This window comes from Ambystoma mexicanum, chromosome 1q, assembly GCF_040938575.1.
Source record: "Ambystoma mexicanum isolate Mex_15411 chromosome 1q, UKY_AmexF1_1, whole genome shotgun sequence".
Lineage (NCBI taxonomy): Eukaryota > Metazoa > Chordata > Amphibia > Caudata > Ambystomatidae > Ambystoma > Ambystoma mexicanum.
Window position 1 is genome coordinate 960,404,792 of NC_090922.1, and position 23,533 is coordinate 960,428,324.

Consider the following 23,533-nt stretch of genomic DNA (forward strand, 5'->3'; position numbering starts at 1 on the left):
AAACAGCATGGTGATCCGACCGGATGCATGTATCCCATCAGTTAGCACACTGTATTAAGCTGCACAAGTGATAGATCTAACCCAGACGTCCGGCTCGAGCCCCCAATTTGTAAGAGGATTCAATTCAACACTACAGCTAAGTCAATGCCTAGTCTGGGATACTGAATGGAAACCCTTATTGATATATCTTTATGTCCAGTTCATGAGTTCTGGATGACTACCCCTATATAACACCCCTCTCTTAGAAGCCCCCTGGCCCCACTGAGCCAAGAAGTAGTTCTGTTTTGCAAGTTTAAAAGGTTTATTTGAGAATTTAAACAATATATATATATATATATATATCACACTTTATAATAAATTAATATCTGATAGTACACTTAGACATATGATGTTGATCAACAATGGGTAATCTGGCACTAGCACACTTCTTTACAATCAATGAGGAGTTAGTATAGGATGGATAAAGTAGCAAAACTACTTTTATGATTTCAAGGGAAAAGCAATGAGGAATAAAATGCAGTACAGAAATACTTGATATGATTTTAGCAAAAGATAAAATAATCACTTTTTCTCTGGCAATTCACCCCCCTCCCCTATGCAATGTAAGAAATGGAAGGAGATGGAAAGAGGAGCACACAGTTCTCAGGAATGCAATCGAATACAATACGAAATTCAGTTCCCCCCCCCCAGCAAGCTTAGAGAAAACCGGTAGGAGTTTTAAAACACAGGCCCAAGTGCTTTGAATGTGGTGGCAATGAAGTGAGGAATATGCTAAAAATGCTTTGAATTCCCTTTAGGAGGTTCAGGGTGAGTGAGAGATACTTGGGATGAGTTCAGGCTCACTTTAGCAATGATTCAGAGATGGTGATTAAGAGGCAAACAAATTTTTAGCAAGGAAAGAAATGACTGCTAATGGTTACACGTGGCTGGATTTTTAACCAAATCGCAGATTGCGGTAAAATTCGTGAGTGTGTGAATCGTGATTGCGGAAAAAGTATAAGGAGCAGCAAGTCGGTTCTAGGCTTGTTGAAAAGCTTTGAGTCGAAGCTTTCAGAGGAAAGTTAAACCAAGTTCGCAGCCCAAACGGTTCCAGAGATATGAACGATTTTCAGATTTAAAGTAAACTCAAAATGACAAGTGACAGCTATGCAGCTGCAGAATTGACAAGTGACAGTGGTGCAGCTTTAAAAAATGACAAGTGACAACTTCTAGGAGGCAGTTCTGGTTAGATTAAAATAGTTTGGATTAGATTATTTTAAACTAAGAGATTATTTCTGTCACAATCTGACCTAAGTACTCACAATATATATTTGAAATAGGCCTCGCCATGGATCTGGTCAGGTTTTGGACTGGACTCCGGTTCTGGTCTCGGCACTTCACAGTGATCTGGGTCAGCTCTCTGGTTCTGCTCACAGCGGTCTGGGTCACTCTGGATCTCTGGTCTCGTCTGTCCGGATACAGCGGTCTCTGCACGGCTCTGCACTGGTCCTGGCAAAAGGTCTTGGCAAGGGATTCAAGCAGCTCGCCCGGCTGTGAGTAGCTTGCAATGATTTGAGGTCTGCTGCAGAGAACTCAGCTTGTGGTTTTAGGCCTCTGATTTAGGTTCTAAAGTATAAGTTCTAGGTTTTGGAGTATGTAGCTGGAGTCAGTCTGGAACTGGCATCTTCTGGATGTTGTGTGGTCCGGCAAAACGCTCTGCAGCAACTGGATTTGAATGTCTCTACCTGTCCCAGCAGTCTCTTTTTATGTGTTTTGAAAATGGGTGTGTGCCTGGGCCTAGCTAAGCCTGCCCCACTCTACTTGTCATTGGCCCAATTCTCCCCTCTCCCATGATTGGGGGAAGGAAATGTGAGTCAGAGTGATGCTGTAGGTTTTATGGGTCAGAGGATCCTCCCCTGGTCAGTTTGCCCACAAATCTATATTTGATTCAAATACATCCTTCCCAGATATACAATTTGTTGAAATTACATGTGCACATTATATATTCCTTATGGTCCATGCTTGTCCGCCTCTGATCTTCCTGGGGGCTTGCATTCAAAAATGACAACATTTTGCGCTTTTTAACTGGTTTTGCAATATCGGACATTTACCCAAATTTACACACATGTGCGCAAGGAGTATGGACATTAATTGATGAAGTGTCAGATTTTTAACATGCAGACATTTGTAGTGAGACCCTATTTTCCGCTAGCAACCCCCCAGAATACACCACAGGGTCCTAACGCATCTCAAAATGTTCACAGAAAAATCACAAGAATTATGATATCATTTAGATAATTTTGACAAGTCCGCACCATGAGTTATACATCTTTCTTAAAATCATATTCTGGCCAACAGGGGTGTGTCTTCCCAGGTCACATGGTGGAGAAACCAGTCTATCCACTTTCTTTAAGCTCAGCCTGTCCTCAGAGGGGGCTGCCTATCCCCGTTTCTGCCAAGAGGAAGCCACTTTTACGACGCCCCCAATATAACATTTGCCTGAGTCCAGGACAGGCCTTTGTTCAACTCCCTGTAGCTGCTCCACCCCTAATCTAATCAGAGAGGTGACAACTCCTTTTGGCAAGGGGAAGAGTGGCTGAGCAGGTTTTAACTCCTGTGGGGGTAGATGTCAGGCAGAATTGGAATCTCTTTAAGCCAGTTTTTTAGCTACATGTCATTTTTTTGTTCCCAGTTTAAATCACTTACGATTTTTACATACACATTAAATAATTACTTCCTTCAAGTCATTTCAGAATATAGTTTTACATTCTATCCACCTCTTAGCAAGTCTTTCCTTGGTCTGGTTTTGTTTTATTTGTTCAGTTTTACACAAAAGTCTGGTGGTTTTAAAACGCCGGCTTTCTGATAGTGGTGAGTACTGGTAATGCAACCATTTTTGGGATTTAAGAAAATGAATTCCCCACAGTTCTAGGTTGCTTTTGGCAATCACCATTGCCATTCCCAATGGTTTCAGGCTACTGTGTGGGTAGCCCAATGGTGGTTTTAGGCAGTGCCCTCCTGTGCTCACAACATAGGCAAAAATGGGTGGCAGCCTATTCTTCATGCATTTCCCTATGCATTTTCTGGGAAGTTCTGGCCATCATGATGTTTTCCATGTCAGTACTGCACAGTTTTCCTATTCTGGCGTACATGTGGGCTTTTTGGCCATCTTGGATTTTCTAAGCCCACAGCACCAAATGTTGCATCATGATAGCTCAAACGTGGGTCAGGACACCCAACACTCTCTTGTCCTTTGCTCAGATGAGCCAGTCGTCCAGGTAGGGGTAGACGTGGATCCCCTGCAGGCGCAGCCGTGCCGCCACCGATGCAAGGCACTTGGTGAACACCCTGGGTGCCGACTTCAATCCGAACGGGAGGGCATTGAACTGGTAGTGCCGTCCTTGGACCACGAACCTGAGGAACTTTCGGTGTCCTTTCAGAATGGGGATGTGGAAGTATGCATCCTTCAAATCCAACGACGATAGGAAATCGCCCTCCTCCAGCTGTCCCAGCACGTGCTGGAGGTTGACCAATCCGGAACTTCTGTGCCTTGATGTACTTGTTCAGATGTCGCAGGTCCAGGATGGGGCGCCATCCTCCTGTCTTCTTCTTTACAAGGAAGTACCTTGAGTATACTCCGTAGCCCCGGAGCCTCTTCGGGACGAGCTCGATGGCACCTATTTTTAGAAACCTCCAATAGCAGTTCAGGGATGTGATTTTCCTTCCTGGCCACGGGTGGAATGCGGGGGCACTTTTTTAGAATTTTGAGGGCGTGCCCCTGGGCCAGGGTGCCCAGCACCCAATGGTCAGTGGAGATGGACTCCCACACGCTGACGAACTTCGACAGCCGGCCTCCCACCGGGGTGCTTTGGTGGGGGCCCGACACCGCTGTCGGTTCAATCTTGCTTGGAGGACGCCTTGCTGCCTTTGCCTCCCTGGCGACGACGGCGGGCCCACCAGACTTGCCTCATCCTTTATAGGCTTCCTGTGACGAGGAGCGGGCCGCTTGGCGGTACGTAGAGGAGCCACCACCGAATCCCTTGGAGGCACCCTGCTTGCCTCCGGTGATCCGAAAGGACGGCCTTCGTTGCCGGAGAACGCCTAGGGCCCTAGCTGTCTCCGTGTCAGCCTTGATGGCTTGGAGGGACTCATCCACCGTTTTCCCAAACAGGTTGTTACCGTCGAATGGCATGTCCAACACCTTGGCTTGTACATCCTGGCAGAAATCCGTCGCCTTGAGCCACCCTCGTCGTCTTGGCAAACGCCGTTGCCTAGCTGGCGGAAACCGGTGTCGGCAATGTCTGTTGCCACCGTAATGGCGTGGTCCGACGCGCCTTCGCCTTCTTGCAAGATCTCCAGGGCCTCAGCCCTCTTGTCATCCGGTAGGAAGTCCAACAGGGGGGCGATCGTGTACCATAACTCCGTGTTGTAGCGGGCCACGATCGCGAGGGCGTTGGCCGCCTTAATCGTTTTTGCCGCCGACGAGATAACTCGTCGTCCCATTGCATTCAGCTTCTTCCCTTCGCCGTCAGGTGGGGAGGTTGATGTTGAGGCCGATGCCCCCCCTAATTTCTTCTTGGCCGCCACTGAGATGACCGAGTCAGGGGTCGGTTGTGCCCTAAGGCACAAAGGGGCCGCGTTGGCCACCCAGTACTTCTTCTCTTACCGATCCCTCTTGGCAGGCGTCGTAGACGGGTTCTTGAGAAGGGTGAGACCCTCGTCCCAGATGTCCAGCAGAGGCACGGCGAGGATTGCCTCGCGCCGTTGGTAAAGGAAACCTTCCTTCTTCTTCTCTTCGGGGCAGAGCTGAAAAGGCTTGGATGCCCTGGCGATCATTGCATGGAAAGATCCGATCTGATCGGACGGGGAGGCCCGGGCTGGCGATGGGAGCTCCATCCCATCGTCACCGCCGTCGTCGGTACCCGTCATGGCTGTGTCCGTTCCCGTGTCATCCCAAGGACGGGGGATGTGGGTAAAGGCTGAGCAGGCCGCGAGGGCTGAGAAGGCGGGGCTGGATGGATCCGTCTTCTCTTCTTCGGGGGGCTTCCCGCCGGGCCCGGCTCTGTCTCCTCCGTCGAGCCTGGTTCCGGGTCCTCCGTCAGTGGTAAGGGCAATCTCTTCCTTATCTCCGAACATAAGGATTGTATTGCCAACAAAATGGCCACCGAGTTATCCTGTGGCTCCGGAAGTGACGGGCGCGATGGGTGACTAGGACCCTCGCCTGTGCCGCCGCCACTCTCGTCGTCACCCTCGTCAAGATCCCTCCCGTGGGGACGGGCCTCTTCGACGCCCTTGTCGAGGCCCTCTAAGACTTCCATCAGCTCCTCCTCGGATGCTGTGTCAATGGCCACCGCCCCCCCTCTTTTTCAGCCGGGGTCTTCATGGGGGTCTTTTCGATGGGTCTGAAAGAGGCTTCCCTCCGCGGAGGCTGGGAGACTCTGGGCCCCGAGGTCGCCTCCACTGGTGTAGCCTCCACAGGCTGCACCAGGGCCGCCGCGACTTCCTCGATAGAGGCCTTGGCCAAGTGAATCAAGGCCTTCACCTTGGGGGGAGGGTCACCGCCTCGCTCCCCCTCAGCCGAATCCTTCGAGATCGACCAGGGCCTCTCCAGAAGCTTACATGGGTTCTCGGATTTCCTCTTCCCCGAACCAGAGCGTTGGCTCATGGTTGAACCAGAGCGTTGGCTCATGGTTGATGGTGCCGGGGAAGGTGTGCCCTGCCTGGCAGCCGAAGAGCCCGACCGTTCGGCGCTCCTGGTGCCCGCGGACTCGCAGTGCTTTGCCTTCTGTTGGGCCCCCATCGCCGGGGCACCCTCAAAGGACTTAGAAGACCGCTCAGACTTCTTCTCACCTGACAGACTCCTTCCTTCCACCCAGTTGGATAGACGAAGGTGTCGGTCCCTGATGGTCCGTTCCGACATGTTCCTGCAAAACACACAGTCCTTCTCCACATGCGTTTTGTCCTCATGAAGGCAGTAGAGACATTTCGAGTGCTCCTCCTCCTTGAACACATTCTGTAGCTGGCATCCAGGGCAAACCCTGAACAGCTTTCCGGGCGTCAAGCTTCCTTTCTCCTGGGCCATATTCGGGTAGGTCGCAGAAACTTCTAGAATCCCCCAAGAAGTGTAACTCAACGAAATCTTCACCCTCGAGGGGCGTAGAGAAAAATCTGACACGGATACCTGTTAATCGGATGTAGACACGGTGGAGCTTGAGGCTCTATTTGACCGAAAAATGAGAAATTCTCTTTGAAAAAGCGCGAAAACGCAGAAAAAGCTCAAGAGCTAAACACGAGGACTCCCAACACTTGAGCGTGCGGTAAAAATCTGAGGATGGCTGCCAGAGGCGGGGTTTGGGGAGAGGGCAGTCATTGGCTGGGGGCAGTATGACCCAGAGACCAGTGATTGGTTACTACTGAGAAAGACAGATCAGAAATAAAATTGATACTGATTTTTTCTTTACCGAGGATTCCCGTCCTGACGACGGGGAATATTCATGAGCATGTGAATCCATGCCAGACCCCATGCTGGAGAAACTGTATAAAAGTGTCCGTGTTAAGATGTCCAGCACTCTCACCCCTCACTCTGTCTGCTGGTACACACTGCAAGGTGTTGGGAGCCAGATAGCTATTTGTTTGTTTTGAATCTGTACAGAATAAAAGATACTTGTAACTTTTTGACCTGTGATTGGGATATTTCATTCTGTGGTACTAAGCCTCGATATTTCTTTGGTCTTTCATATGGCGCCCGAATAGGGATCCTCAAGATTGATGTCTCCTTGCTGAAAAGACAACGCGGCTATCGGACCGGTATTGGAGAGTGAGAAAAAAGGGGGCCCCCTTTGTATGAGACGCGACACCTCGACAGTACTGCACGATCTGATCCCTGAACGATGAGCACGTGGTTTGAGAGGACATCTTGACGAGGGTCCCCTTATCGAGGCGGCCTCTTTGCCCAAATTACCAACTATGAGGATCCTTTGTAATCTGATTGGACCCCCTTTGTATTTTGTAATCAGGTGAGTCGTGCCCCGATTCCTAAGTATCCTGATATTTGGTTGTAGATTTGCACTTGCAAGTTCAAACAACGCCAGGTAACACCAGTGATCTGACATGCCTGGGAAATTGTCTGCCTATTTCAGGGGTTTATTCTGCAGAGACAGACAATCTTTGGAATATTGCTGACCGGTGCCACCTGAGGGTTCACTGGCATGTACTATGTACTGTAAGTACGGCCTTGGTAGTATAGTATTCAACAATATTTGGCACAGACAAACTAGACATGCTTCCAAATTTCACCGGCCAGTTCTTGGTATTTTTGAAATTGCCCGTATAGAGTATTTAGAGTCTATATTGTTAAACAAAAAGGCTAGGACTGCAGCATTTGATGTAATTAAGAATTGGAGAAAAGAAGCTATGCAGCAATTTAAGAGTAAAGAGAAACACGCACGTCGAAATATGTCTAACTCTGAGAAAGCATTATTCTATGAGCAAAAGAAACAGTCAGAATCTATTAGAAGTATGGATAGAACTTTTCAACTTGGGGTAAAGAAAATATATCCGCCTCAGGATTTTCATGCATCAGACGAGCTAATCGATAAACTTTTGAATGAGCGTAGTACTGTTGCCACCGCACCACCTTCTGTTTTACCTCTTCCCGCTGTTGCACTTCCTCCCGTTGTTGTTCCTCCTCCAGTGGTCTCTCCTCTTCCTGTTGTTGGCCCCCCTTCTGCATCTCCGCCCTTACCGACAGTTGCTGTTCCCGTAATTCCATCTTTTCCACCAATGGTAGTGTCTGCACTACCCCTTGTACAAGATCTGTGTGAACTTTCTTTAGCAAGTGGTTCTGCTCCACTTGTAGTGATTGAAGGGGCAACTGCTGACCCAAAAGTAGTGACTCGTGGTACAGTATCAAAAGCTAGAAAAAGAGAATTGTATGCATGGGCTAAGAAATGTATACAATAAGGTGAAAAATGTGCTGTTTTAATTGCAATTTCTGACCAAGAAATTATTCCCAAACAGAATATTTTGATAGAGGGGATGGGAATGCACTTGGCTGAAATGTGGAGTGATTTGACGGACATGGATGTCCCACAAGGGTTGAGGGATTTGAATGTCTTAGCTTATTCAAGGGACACTGCAGAGAAAGTACATGAGCAGAGCATGTTGAGAGGGTTTTTGAGTTTAAGAGGGAGTTAGATCCGTTACAGAATGATATGGATGGCGATAGATTGGACGCTTCGTATGTGCAGAAACTATTTCTTCCCTCTTGTAAACCAATGAGTGAAGAGACGCATATTTGCACAAGAGACACGCTTAGATGGATTTCGGATGTTTCAATTTCTCCCATTGAAGTGTATGACACGTTTAGTCAGTATGCTCCGGCAATTGTTGCAGGAAAGTGTTACAGGTAATGGTAGAGTACCTGCAGGATGAGTGTATGAAGAAAAAAGTTTGTTGTCCCGCAGACTTGATGATCATTTATAGGAGAGCATTTTTTCACCCGATACTGCTTTGGCTACTTTGTAACTTGATTTAGCTTTGTTGCTTAACGAATGTTTAGAATTGCCTAGTTCCCAATTGCCAATGAGGGAAGTTCCTCCGACATTTCTTCCTAAAGTAGAAATTCCAGCTAATGTCGCAACAGGTGCAGCAGCCACTACTATTGAAGCTCATTATGTCTCACAGTTTGTTCATGTCCCATTTTCTAGACAGGAAGTGAATACCATTAGACAAACTATTCCAGATATTAGGAAAAATCCAACAGGATTTTATAAAGAAATTGAATCCGTCTTGCATTCGTCAGGTTTCACACTGGGTGATATAGACTTGTTATTCCCTGTGATCCTACCTGCTGATTTATGGAAACAGATTAGAACTGTAGATGATTTGGCAAGATTGGGTGACACATGGGTTAACTTGGCACGGATAGATGGAGAAAGGAATGCTGGTGAGAGACCGCCACAGGTGATATTGACACTGCCAGAAAGAATAGTAACTAAATTGAAGACTTTAGTTCCAGAGAGAGGAATAGTTTGGGACAAGCTTACAGCTTGCATCCAGGGGAAATCTGAAGGCGCTACAGAGTTTTTTTAATCGGTTCTAACAAGTGTTTGCAGATTTTATCAATTAGGATTTGAGTACTGAGTCAGGAAAAAGTCTGTTTGTAGATAAATTTGTGCGTGGATTGTTGCCCGATATCCAATCACAAATTATGATTTCCGAAAAAGCCTGGCAAGCAAAATCGCAGTCTGAAGTATTGCACATGGCTCAGTATTATGAAAATTGGGTCAATAATGAAAAATAGAGCATAGAAAAGAAGAAAGGAGACTTGAAGACCAAAATATTGTTGCAGAAAATAGTCAGAGGAACCAGAGGTGGGAATACACAGTTTAGAGGTCAGTTTGCACCACAGAGTAATGTGCAAATGGGTCCTGTACACATGAACCAATGTGCTTATTGCAGACAAGAAGGTCATTGGCGAGCACAACGCCCGATCCTTCAGCAGCGATCGAATAACACATATGGTACCATGGGTAGACGATCCAGAGGCCGTCCTGGGATAGGGGGTCGTGGTAGAAGTCAGTTCACTCAGAACCAACAGTCATTTTCACAAGATAGTCAGCAGCCTAGTGTTGATAATGGGAACATTTTTGATAATCCTTCAGCTGTCTATCTTCCTGAGGATCTTGCATTTGATGATATACTGTTCTGCTAGGACAGCCCGAAGCAGAGTCTGAAACCAGTACTTATTCCCGTTGATCAGAAAGGGCCCTACGTAGAAATCAAGGTGGGTAATAGGAAGCATCTATTTTTGATAGATACAGGAGCACAGAAGTGTTCCGTTGATCATTCGCGGGTTCCAGATCGTCCACTGTCAGGGCAGAACAACATTTCTGTAGGGTTCTCTGGTATGCCAGTGGTTAGGGCGGTATCTCAGCCGGTACCGATTTCACTGGGGCCATTCACCAAATCATGTCTATTTCTTTTGACGATGAATTGTGGTAAAAATTTGTTGGGGTTGACTCTGTTGAAAGAATTGAATGCAGTAATTTATTGTTCTCTGGATGGAGTGCATTTGACGATTTCACCTCAGCAAACTTCTGTTTCACAATTCGTGACTAGGCCTTTATGAATGAATTGGATAAAGTTCCAGCATGTTTATGGGCGATTGATAATGGTATTTTACAAATTGAACCTATTAAAATTGTGTTGAAACCAGGTGTTAAACTACCACGTAGTCCACAATATAAGATTTCAGTTGACGGAGAGCAAGCTTTAATGAGTATAGTTTCTGATTTTGTACATCGAGGAGTGATTGAGGAAATTGCAGGAAGTTTGTGTAATAGTCCGATTTTACCGGCGTATTAGAAAGGGGATAATGCGATTCCTTTCCGTTTTATTATTGATTTACGTACTATCAAGAAGATTGTTGCTCCACAATTTCCAATTGTGCCTGATGTGACTACAATATTAACAATGATTCTAGCTTCAGCTACTCATTTTAGTGTTGTGGATCTAAAGAATGCTTTCTTTAATATTCCTGTACATGTCGACAGTAGATGTCGACAGTAGATATTTGTTCGTGTTTACCTTGGGGGACGTTCATTTACATTCACTCGTGTGCCACAAGAGTACACTCAGAGTCCAAGCATTTACAGTAGAGCTTTGAAGGAACAGCTCGATACACTTGAGTTGCCTTCCACTTATACGTTGTTGTAGTATGTTGATGAGCTTCTTTTAGCTGCAGACTCAGAAGTTGCTTGCAAGGAGGGCACCGTGTTACTGCTTATTCATCTAGCAGAACATGGGCATAAGGCTTCATTGAAAACGTTTTAATATTATCGACAGGAGATCGCCTATTTAGGCTATCTCGTGTCAAACGAGGGGAGAAGACTGACATCTGAACGGATACAAAGCATCTCTAGCATGATTGTCCCAAAAACACAGAAAGAGGTCAGAGCCTTGATAGGCATGGCCTCGTACTGTAGACAGTGGATCCCTAATTTCTCATTAATGATAAAAGCAATGTTGGCATTGACAAAGAAGGGCATTTCTTTGCCTTTAACGTGGAACATGGATTGCCATGATCTGCTCAAGGCTGCGTTGTGTTCAGCGCTGGTTTTGGGCACACCACATTATGAAAAGGCCTTTGTTTTGTATGTGCATGAATGTGATGGATGCGCTTTGGCTGTGTTAACGCAGGAATATGGAGGGAAGAATAGACTGTGCAGTTATTTTTCCTCCACGCTTGACCCTGTTGCATGCGCTTTGCCGAGATGTTCGAGAGCTGTTGCTGCTGCATCTGTAAAACAAAGTGAGGGTATGTTTCTGGGTCACTCCTTAACTGTGATGGTACCTCACTCTGTAGATGTTCTATTAAACAGAAGGCAAATGCAACATCTCACATCAGCATGATTAACAAGATACAAGCTGATTCTATTTGCACCGCATATCCAAATTAAGAGATGCTGCGCATTAAATCCGGCCAAACTATTGCCTCTTCCACAAGAAATTGCTTGCAGTGACAAGACGTCACATGACTGCCTCTATACCACAGAGCAAGAAACTAAAGGCAGAATTGACTTAAGTGATACACCGTTTAAAGATACACAAGGGGAGCTGTTTTGCGATGGCTCCTGCTTCAAACTTCCGGATGGTACATCCACGGCTGCTTATGCCATCACTACATTAAGCACTATTGTGGAAACCAAAAGAATTCTGCATAACTCCGCACAGGCCGTAGAGATTATTGCATTGACTCGAGCTTGTGAACTTTCTGAAGGGCTTAATGTGAATATATTTACTGACAATCAGTATGCCTTTGGGGTGGTTCACAACTTTGGTAGATTATGGGCATAGAGCGGTTTCTTGACCTCACATGGAACTAAGATACAACATGGCACTTTGATAGTTCGGCTACTCTAAGCACTTGCACTTCCTACTCAACTAGCAATAATGAAGTGTGCAGCACACCAGAAAGTAACAGGTGATGTGGGGAGAGGAAATGCTTTTGCTGACAGGATAGCCAAATAGACTGCCACTGATTTGCATTCCAAAATGTATATAACGAGAGCAGCCACTAACGCCTGTATAATAAACGAAGGAATGGATTGTATAAAAGACATTCAGGCTGATGCCACTTCAGAAGAGCTTAAGCAATGGGCTGAGGGTTTAGCAAGTTTAGATGATAAAGGTTGCTGGGTAGACATTGAGAAGAAAAGATGGATGCTAACTGATGCTTATGTCACAGCTATGATTAGGATGGCTCATGGTCCAACTCATATATGTGCTAGAAAGATTTGTAAACTGCTAGAACCTGTCTGGGTGATGTAAATATCTCGGAAACTGCTAAGCGTTTGGTTCAAAATTGCATGGTATGCTTACAGCATAATGCTGGGAAGGGTACATCGACACTGAGGGGTTGTTTTTCTCCCCCCGTGCCTTTTGGGGTTATACACTTTAATTTCATTGAAATGGAGCGTTGTGAGAATTACAAATATGGTCTGGTAGTTATTTGTGCCTTCAGCAAATGGGTCGAAGCTTTTCCTTTAAAAGATGCCACAGCAATGACGGCAAAATCCTGCTGATGGAATATTTTCCTAGGTTTGTTTTGCTGAGGGTCATTTGGTCGGACAATGGTCCACATTTTATCGCTGCTGTTATCCTGGAAGTATGCGCGGGATTACAGATTGATAACCGGTTCCATTCGGCCAGACACGCTCAGTGTGCCGGATTTGTAGAACGGCATAACGATATATTGAAGAACAAAATGGTGAAAATTTGTCCCAGTATCAATTTGAAATGGCCAGATGCCTTACCAATAGCTCTATTGTCCATGCGGATGACCGCACAGTCAAGAACTGGGCTGTCTCCCTATGAGATAATCATGTGTAGACCAGCCAATATTTGGACTGCACCTAAACCTAAGCAGCTGAAAGATTTAGAGCACTTGCTCCTTTCTGAGTACTGTGACCAGTTAACTCAAAACTTGTATTTGATTTATCAACAGGTGCGAGAAGCCCTCCCAGTAAAATACGAAGGGCTAGGTCATCGACTCTGACCCGGCGACTGGGTGCTCATTAAGGCATTTGAAAGAGTATCGTGTCTAGTACCTCACTGGAAAGGACCATTTCAGGTCCTATTGGCCACACAGACCGCTGTACGAGTAGAAGGAAAACGACACTGGATTCACGCAACGCACATCAAGAAGTTACCTTTTCCTCTGCCTCACAACGAAGGAGAAGAGAAGGAAATTGTTCACTCTGTTCCGCATCTCAATTCTGTTCTAACCGACACTGAGGGTGTCCCGGAAATCCTTCCTGAACCCGTGTGGCCTGGGGAGACTGCCGCTTTGCCTTCAAGTTCTTCTTTGGATCTTTCTGCACCATTGAGCAATCTTGCTTCTGATCCATCACTTCCTTCAGGAAGCGACAACACTCTGTTCGTAGATCACGCCGTACCTGGAGTCTTGAGGTATGATCTGTGTCCTAGGAATCAGACTTGCAGCACAGCATCGGATGTGCCCACAAGGTATCATTGTTGAGCTTATCACTCTTTTCAATGGGGAAAAAATAAATAAGAGGCAGGGACCGGCAAACTTACCTTCAAGCAAGATAGGCCACATGGTCAGGAGCCACTGACAGATGAACTAAAGAGCCTAACGAAGAGGCTTCTAAACAGACTCTGAGAAAAAATGTCCTTTCCTAAAGCTACTCATGTGGAACAAGCTATTGGTCTTGTGGCTTACAAAGAACCTGAACATCAGAGATCATGGTCCCAGAGGACCCATTATTTTCTAATCACAGTACTGATCTGCTTAACAATTGTATTTGCGCTTGGGTTATGGTACATTGAAGGGGTGCGTCCACTTGAGACTTTGTTACCTACTGAAATTATCTCCACTGTACTTCCACCTTAAGTGCATCTGCACACTCTGCCTCCTAGAGACTCCCAACATAGACATGGTTACCATAATAATTCTCTTCTATTGATCATGAATGCAACCCATGCGATTCTGAATAGAACAGGTTGATGTGTGTGTGTTCACACTTGCCACAACGCAGGGAAAAGGGGTTGGGCTGGTATATTCATCCTCTTCCTCTAACTACTGCTTGCTAAGCCTCACTAAGGGCACTATTCTTTGGTCGTTGGAATGATAGTATTTCTGGGAATTTCTATGGGACTAATTTGAAAGAATTCAAGAAACAAGTCCTGACACCTTTGGGATGTTCCCTCTTTGCAAATAGGAGCAAACTCAATGTTGCTTCTATTAGGCCTTCTGATAGTCTCTCTAGACCTTTCCAGTCATTAATTTCTTTCAAGATGGCTCCCGTAGGCAACCGGGTTGCCATGCCTCCTTCCTATACTATCAATCATAGCCCAAACTCTGTTTCCTTCTGTATACACAGGGATGGTTCTCAGCCAATGGGTACATTCGAGGGTTGTACCAACATTACAAATCTAAGCAGTGAGGACAGACCTTTGTATGTAGGAGATCCCGTTTACTTTGTTTGTGGTAATGAAGCCTATCATTGGTTACCTAGAGATTGTCAGGGTACTTTTTATTTGGGTATCTTGTTACCAGCACCTCTGAAGTCTCTAGAGCTCGTCCAAGGCGGGATGAGAATGGTGATGCTCCTTCACAAGTCTTAGGTGATGTAGCAAAATCCTTTGTGCCATTCTGGGGACAAATAATGAACTCCGAGGATATTAGAAGACTAGCAAGGGTACTGGAGAAAACAATCAATAGAACCACCGATATACTGTACAACATGACTAGAGCAAAAGGCCATTAGGCCATTAGATTAGTGGCCCTCCAAAATAGGATGGTGTTAGACGTCATCCTAGCTGAGCGTGGTGGGGTATGTAAATTGGTGAAATCCGTGTGCTGTGTTTCCATCCTTGACTCCTCCCCTACCATATTGAAGGCAATGCAAAATCTGCATACCTTCAGTACGGAAGTACATGTCCCCGAGGGAAACTGGAATCTTAGTGCTTGGTTCTGGGACTTGTTACGCTCATGGGGTTGGAAGCTCTTTGCAGTCCTAATGATAGTTCTTGGTGTTCTATTGTTTTGTTGCTGGTGTATACAATGTCTTCCTGCCATATGTTCGATGTTAGGAGGATGTTGTGCACAAACTGTAGGTACATTAGGACCAGAAGTACACGCGCCCATGAAAACTGTTAACGCTTTTGTAATGAAGGATAATACTATCCAGGAATTTATGGTGATCGATATATCTGAAGAATGTAATTTAGGATGTAGGACATTGTGCGTGGGGGTTTTGAGTAAAGCGAATGTATGAGTAATGCTCTTGGCTTAGGCCAAAATGAGAGTGTGTTAAACTGTATTCATATAATACCGCCTTGTTATGAATACTGGCCTAAGCCCATTCGCGTTGCATGAAAAACTGTCTGAAACGTTTTGATTTTCAATCAACTTCGCCCCCATTTTAAGAATCATCTGCCATTTTGATTTCAACTCTGCTTTGTGTTCTAAAATGGTGGACACCGTTTTCAACTTGCAGCCGAGCTGAATGACCTTTGAGTTTTGTTAATGTTTAGGTTGATCGAGAGCAGACTGTTTGTTCTATGCAAAGAAACCTTGTGACTCGAATTAACTGTAATCCAAGTGTTGTCTGCGCTCACAAGCCTCATCCTCATATAAACAACAAGACAATGTAGAACAAACTCAGATCGTGTGCTTTTGTTGAACTGCATTGTAGCGATTCTTGAAACAAGGCTTACTGTAGCTCAGAGAACCAACAGCATCATTGTAACTTCATGGACATGCAAACTTGTTTAATCCATTGTACAATATTGTAATATTTGACATGTGAACTGGGCACAAACCCTAGCATGTAACTTTTTAGCTGGATAGGGGCTGGTTTGAAAAACTGTATAAAAGTGTCAGTGTTAAGAGATGTCCAGCACTCTCACCCCTCACTGTGTCTGCTGGTACACACTGCAAGGTGTTGGGAGCCAGATAGCTATCTGTTTGTTTTGAATCTGTACAGAGTAGATGGTCATCAAACTAGAGGTGACCAGATCATCAATATTTTGGATGAGCTTGTCATGTTTAAGCGGTTTGTTGTTAGCACATAGCATGCCTCTGGTTTTCCAATTAACCAGGTGCTGCAAGAAGCCATTCCAGACATAATCTGAATCAGTGATTATGACCATTTCGTGGAGTTGGTGCTGGACGGTGGTGAGGATGGCTTGATGAACCGCCATCAACTCCACCACCTGACTACTGCAGGGACCGATTTTGTACCCAGCGCTGGGTTGCGGGGCATCTTCCACCCAGGCATTCCCAAGGCCGGCCACCAGTACCTATTCCCTGTTGTTGTCAACATGGTAGGAGCACCCATCCACATAAACTGTGGGCATTCCCTCACACTTGTCTTCTTCATAGACTTTGTGTGGGAAATTCAGGTACGCCTCCATGTTGTCCTTGATTTTAAGACTTTCGTCCTCGAGACAGTTTTCTCTGGCACAATCATGCAAGTCAGCCAGACCTTGTGCAAGGGGACTCTTCTTGTTTTGGCCATATCTGACCTCCACAGGAAAGCCTTGCATTGAGAGAATCCAGGAAGTAATTCTGGAATTACTCACATTTCCGAACTAGATTCTGTCACTTTGAAGGTATTGCAAAGGCTGGTGTGGAGTCTCCACTATGATGTGTTCCCCATGGATGAACGGGCAGTAATTCTTCAATGCCCACACCGTTGCCAGGAGTGCCTTCTCACAATCGTTGAATTTTTCCTCCAGAGAGGATAAAGTCTTGCTTGCACAGGAAATGACGTTATTGACCTTGTCATGCTTTTGATATAATACTGCAGTCAAGCATGTATTCCAGAACCCTGTCTTCAAGAAGAACTCCTTATTTTAGACATGGTAAGCTAGACAAGACGCTTGTGAGAGGCTTCTTTTGAGTTGCTTTACTGCCTCAGATTGTTCTGGACCCCACTCCTACTTGACCCTCCCCTTCAATAGATGGATCAGGGGGTCTTGTGATCTCTACGTAATCCTCAATGAACTTCCTACTGTAATTAGCCAGTCCAAGGAGGCTTCTTAGCTCCTGCAGAGGTTTGGGGTCTTTAAGTTTTAGGAGTGCGTCCACTTTCTTCTCCTGGGGACAGAGACCGTCAGGAGTTATTTCATGTCCCAAGAAGTTGACACAGGTTCTGCACCACTGCGCCTTTTGGAAGAATACTTTTGCTCCGGCAACCCTCAACTGTGTCAGAACATAACAGATTTCCACTATGTGTTCCTCCACAGTTGAGCTTTTTATCAGGACATCATCCACATAGGCCAGGTTACCCCTTTCACTCAAGTCGGGCATGGCCGTATGTAGGAAGATGTTGAATTTGTTGCCGGAGTTGTTGTATCCAAAGGGAGTATGGGTCTACATGTACTGCTGCCCCCAAAGTTAAAGGCCAGCTTTTATTGGTCCTCCCTATTGACAGGCACGGTCCAGTACCCATTGGTCAGGCCAATGGCAGTGTATACCTTTGACCCCTGCATCTGGGCCAGTCCATGGTCAATATATGGGAGAGGCCATCGGGACATATGAACCCACTTATTTAGCTCCCTAAGGTTGGGACAGAGTCTCCACTGGCTGTTCAGTTTTAAAATCCCCAGCACCAGATTATTAAAGGTGCTGTGGACTGGACAAATTATCCCACGGGACTCAAGGTTTTTGATTATTTCCATCAGGGACTCCATGGATGCGAGAGGCAAGCGATATTGCTTCACAAACACTGGAGTCATTCCAGGGTCCGTGGGAATTGTTGTTGTATGGATTTCAGTGCGACCACAGTCATACAAGTCCACTGCAAAGAGATCTTGAAAATCTAAGAACACCTGTTTCAACTTTTGCTCTGGAGTCTCACAGGCATCAGCTAGGTTGACTCATCTGGAAAGACTTCCAGTTTTGCTACCTCAGCTCCAGCTGGGTGGAGCGGTCCCTGGTCAGAGTATTGACCTGGACAGAGGGTTTCAGGTAGGAGAGGCTATCATTGTGGACCTGGAAGATCACCTCATCCTGCCTGATGTCACAGGTCACCTCTTCCTCACCGTCAGGGCAGGAAGAATACACCAGGAAATTCCCCCCTTGCTGGGTGAAGATCCTCTCTGGTGGTAAGTCATTGTCACTATCACTGTCAAAGCAGTCATTGGGGATTGGTCCTACCAGTTAATTACCTAGATCCTTGGATAAGTGTCGGTCATCAACCTCGATTCCAATAATGGTGCCTGTGCGCAGAGTGATACTCCTAGGGTCGCTGTTATCCATCAATATTGAAATGGTGTTGTGTTCTACATTGACTAATGGTGTTGGGTTTAACCCCAACCCCTGCTGTTGGAGATGGGCATTGAGGTGAACATATGCGTCAGGATTTTGTAGTTTCTGTCCTCTTTTAATTTTTAATTCAAGTGGGAATAGTCGGGTCTGACCTGGGATGGTGACCTCCTCTCCAATTTGAACTTCAACTGCATACGGCAGCAATTGGGCTGACTGAAATGCTTTTTCTGAATCATCAAATTCCATGGGATTTCCCCCTAGTCAGGACCAAGCTTTGTAATTTATCAGGTCCAAATTAATGGCAAACCGATTGAGAATATCACTGCCTAAATAGAATGCAGCAGGGACATCTCGCACAACCAACGATTGTGTTCTATGCTTTTGTTACCTATAGAAATTTTGAGCATGCACCTGCTAGGCAGGAGATGTTTGGAATTGGGAGTTTCCAGGCCCATTTCCCACTTATCGATCAATTTAAATGTGGGAATGGCTGGATCTTTTGTGTGCTGCCTGAACGTGGCTTCGCTGATGAAGCTCTTACCATTGTTCACACACACTCGGGCGAGAACAGACTCCTTCCCCTCATTTAACTGAATAGGGATGAACAACTGTTCTCTAGGTTTCTGAATATCAGCTAAACTTTGAGCTGGTTTCTCATCACTTTTGACTATGGAATTTGGATTTTCATATTGTGAATCAGTATAAAACTTCAAAGTATTTCCTTCCAGTGTGGAATGCCACTTGAGCCTGGAAGGAACATTGATTTTCAGGAATGGAGAGTTCCCATCACCAGTTTGTTGTCCTACAGCAATTACTGTCACGTCAGGTATTTGATTGTTCTGAAAATGAAACTCAATATGATCAGGTTTTTGTTCAACCATGTGGCAAGTGCCATTTAAACTAACATGGTTGACACTCTGTTTCAATTTTATTGGCCGGTTAGTCTGAGTCCAGAGGACCTTGTTCACACAGTCCATTAGGGTAGACAGCCTACGCAGGATGTCATTTCCCAGTAGACAGGGTGTGCCCTCTGGTGACTATGACCAGGTGTTTCAGTCTGTGTTGCCCAATTTTTATTTCCAAATCCGCTCTCCCCTACATCGACGTTTTGGAGTAGCCCAGGAAGATGGGTGAGAGGGATCTGGTTATCTCTCCCTCTTCCTGAATTTAGCTGATCAACAGCACTTTTTGACAGAAGCGTGGCTTGGGATCCAGTGTCCACAAGCGCTACAAATGTACATTGCCCTTGCACTTGGACCGGGACATAAAATCTACCCTCCTTCTCAAGTGGGCAAAGATAATGTGCATTTTGGGCCAGATGGGTGGTCAATTTCCTTATTTCTGACTCCAACACAGGGGTAGTTTGGGCATAATTCTGTGTGGGAGTTTGGGGATCTGAAACAAAAATTTGACATTCGGATATTTGGGCAGTTTTGGGCTCCCCTTTTTCTGATTCTGGGCTGCCCCCCTTTTTGGAGGCAGTCACCAGAATTGATTTGGGAAGTCTGACTCAGTCCCCACAGCCACCCAGTCTTCATCTAAATCTCATGGGACCCATTTTTCTTTGGGTCTTTCCCTGTCCCTGAAAGGGAAGATCTTTTTCTCAAGATCCCCTAAGGATTCTTCCCCTTTAAATTGGAGGACACGAACCTCCACCGCAAACTGGGTCTTTTTGAGCACTTTATTTCTCCTACCCCCCTCTGATCCTTGGGTGGCAGGTTTTGTCGGGGGCAGGAGATTTTGGTTCTGGTTCCTGGGTGTCCAGGGGCTTTTCATGAGTGAGGAAGAAAGCTTCCTCTAGAGCTTTACACCCTCCTTCCCCCATGCCTGCTCCTCTGGAACCGGTGAATTGTCAGGGTTCTCGCCTCATCATTGTTCTTGGGTGCCAGATCCTTGGTTTGTGAGGTTCTGGGCCGCCATGTTGGTCTGAGGTTTCTGTTGAGCCCTCAACATGCGACCCAGATCCTGGGTTAGGTTATGGACCTGCCGCTCCATTTGGGATACGCGTTCCAGCTGGTATGGGGGTCTCTGGTCAACCCTAGGTGGATCACAGGAAGGGTAACTATCCCTTCTCCGATAGTACCCTGGATATGGCGTATTTTGATAACCCTCCACCCTTGGCCTCCCCTCTCCCAGATTGGGTTGTCTGGGTTCCTGAAAGCGGGGAATGAAAGGAGGGTTGGCCTGCAGGTTGGGGTTTTGTGGGTATCGGGGAAAGAAGCTTAACCCAGCACTTGGGGAATTCCTGCTCTCCCGAGAGAAGTTAGGAGGGAAGTTTCCCAGGGCAGCACTTACCTGGTTGCATTCCCCCCCCACAGGCCGGGAAGTCCATACATACCCAGCATTGGTCGGTTGCCCTTGTATCAGGGGCTGATATAATCAGGGGAGTTAGGGATCCCATTAGTGGGATTGCCTCCCTGACTGCCACCTGTTTGTGACTGGCCAGAAGGCCTTCTGGTTCTTTGATTCTGCTGACTTTGTGCAGGTGTATTTTTAGGCTCCCTATCTCTAGGTCTAAAATGGGGGCAACCTTCACCTTAGCAGCAGCAGGGGTGTTGGCTGGTTGGGGTCTTTGTTCAGATTTTTATTTTCTGCAGGTTTTTGGACCTCATAAATGCAGGTCGCCTGCTCTATGACCCAGTGCAGAGTTCTTTCCTCATGGAAGTTCCTCACCAGCTGGGTCATAATATACTTGGGGAGTGCATGAACGAAGGTGGTTACAAGCTCCCTGCTATCTCTGTGCACCCTCCTAGTTGTCTGGGAAAAGGCGCTTTTGAGCTCATGCACAAACTCTTGTGGGGCCTGTTCTTCCCCACACTGCAGATTTTAGGCCGCTTTGCAAGCCTCCTGGGTGTTTCTGTGGGTGGAAAAGTGTTTCAAGATGGCCACCCTGTAGGTGGACCATCTTGAATGGTTCTGGTCCTCCAGTCCAGCAAAGAAACTGGAGTATTCAGGAGAGAATGTCCATTATACATACTCGATACAGTTTTGATTGTCTTTCATATGAAAAGTGTCCATCATCTGCTCATAAAGCTCCAGGTGTTCCCAAACAGAATATTTTGCATTTCTATGGTAGGGGGTTATAACACTCTTAAGGGCCTTAATCTGCCTAATGGGGTCTTTGGTCATAACTCGCTTGAGTTTTTTTGCCTTCTTTGGCTTAGTCACCCGAGTCCACACGCCCTCAGACTCCGAGGCACTACTAGTTGAGGTCCCCTCATGATCATATAGGCTCTCCCGGATTCTGTGAGCTTGAGAGGAGCTCACAGAATGGTGGGGCCTAGTTTCTCCACTCCTGTGGGGCCCAGGAGAGTAGTCTCTGACTCCTCCCTACTCTTAGGGTTGGCAGAGTATTCCCCCCACTGCCCTAGTTGGGTAGAGGTCTTCAAGATGCTCTTTTTGGGCCTCATTTCATCGGGTTTTTCATTGATGTGGACCAACTGGTCCCTTAGAAAGTAATATTTCGGTGGATCTAAGTCCCTGACCCTCCCCTCATATGAGAATTCCTTGTCAGAGACATCAGCCTGAATGTTTGGGTATCTATACAGAGATGCCCATCCATCAATTTCTGGGGGGTGCTGACCTGTTATTTCCATCATGCTTGGGCTCTTGAATTCTGCCGGCCTCATGGTTTCTGGCTCATGTGAAGCAGTAGACACAGTATTAAATGGGTTGGAGTCCTTTAGCATAGAGGTCCTTATACTATGATCAGGGGTTACCCTGTCCCTCTCTACCGGTTTGGGGATCCTCCAGTTAAGATTAAATCTAGCACCCTCTTTTTCCAACCTTGCTAGTTTCTCATTTTCAGCCCCTGCTACTAGATAAGAATCAAAGATCTGAGCTTTTTGTTCAGAGATCAAGGCTTTACCGGCCTCTATGACCCGCTCTTGTGCTACTACTTGTTTGTTGAGCACATCATTCTTTTCACAGAGAGTCTCATTGTCTCTCTGCGCTTCCTGTATGCTCTGGGAATACTGAGACAATTTCTGATGAAGGAGACTTAGCATCTTTAGTCTTGGTGTTCTCTTCCAGAGCACCTTCTACCCGTCTGGCGTTCTCCAGTAGATCCCCATACTCGGTTTTCAGTTCATTGAGTTTCTGGAGGGCTAACTCACTCCCCTGATTTCCTGGCATTTCCTGATTTCCTGGCATAGGGCATCTCTCCCCTGACTTAGGGTGCCTCTCTGTTCAGCCAAGTCATCCCTTTGTTGCTTGGCAATATTTAATATTTGGTACTCCTGATCAAATTCTGCTTGAGATTGGAGGTCTCATAATTTATTATTTTCGTCTTTCAATTTTTCGACCTGTTCTTGCAACATGGTTATTTGTCCTGAGCAGACCCTGTTAGAGGTTAATTGTTGAGTCAGCTTTCCTGACACTCTAGTCTTAATGCCTACAATTGGGCCTCTTGGTCTGCATTATTTTGATGTTGGAGAGCCAAATCTTCTTTTAATTGTATGATGTAGTTTGCAGATTCTACCTCCAACTCCTGGCGCTTCTGTAATTTGTGTTCTGCTAAATCTAAATCCGTCTGGATTTTATTTAACAGTTCAACTTGATTCTGCACAAGAGTCGTGATTTCCACATGCCTTTCCAGCATCACTCCCATGTGGAGATACATGTAGGCCGTGATTCTGGCAATTTTGATTTGCTCCTCTTTAATTTTTGGGGTCATATATAGCTCACTCAGAGCTTGGTGTAATAGGCCATCATCCTGCCACATGTCCAGGTTCATGATAGTGACCTGTTGTGTTATTTCTTGGAGCCAGACTTTTTCATCCTTTTCTGGCCACTCACCTCTGACAAATAGCTTGTGGAGGAGGTGCTCCCTAGCCATATTGACTTCCACTGCTGTCATTTTGGACATGTTCTTTCTTTCTTTATTTATTTATGTAAGGGTATTCTGTTGCTTTTCTGTCTATTTTGGGGTTGATTTTAGTTTTAGTTTTAGACACAGTACAGCGTAACCCAGTATTCCAACCACACAAAGTATTACTACCTTGCAGGTTAGTCTGCTGTGTTAGACTGTCACGCGTGGTAACCAAATCAATCCCCGGCACAAGCCCCCAAATTTGTCAAGGATTTCAATCAGGTGACGCACACCTTAGTCTCGGCCTGGTTTGCAGCGCACGACTGAAATGCTGAATGAGTTATGCAAGATCTAAGAAGGTGCACTTTGAGTAAATGAAGGCGTGAAAAAGGAAAGGAAATCAGGTTGTGAGAACAGTTTTACTCTACACTAGAGAATGC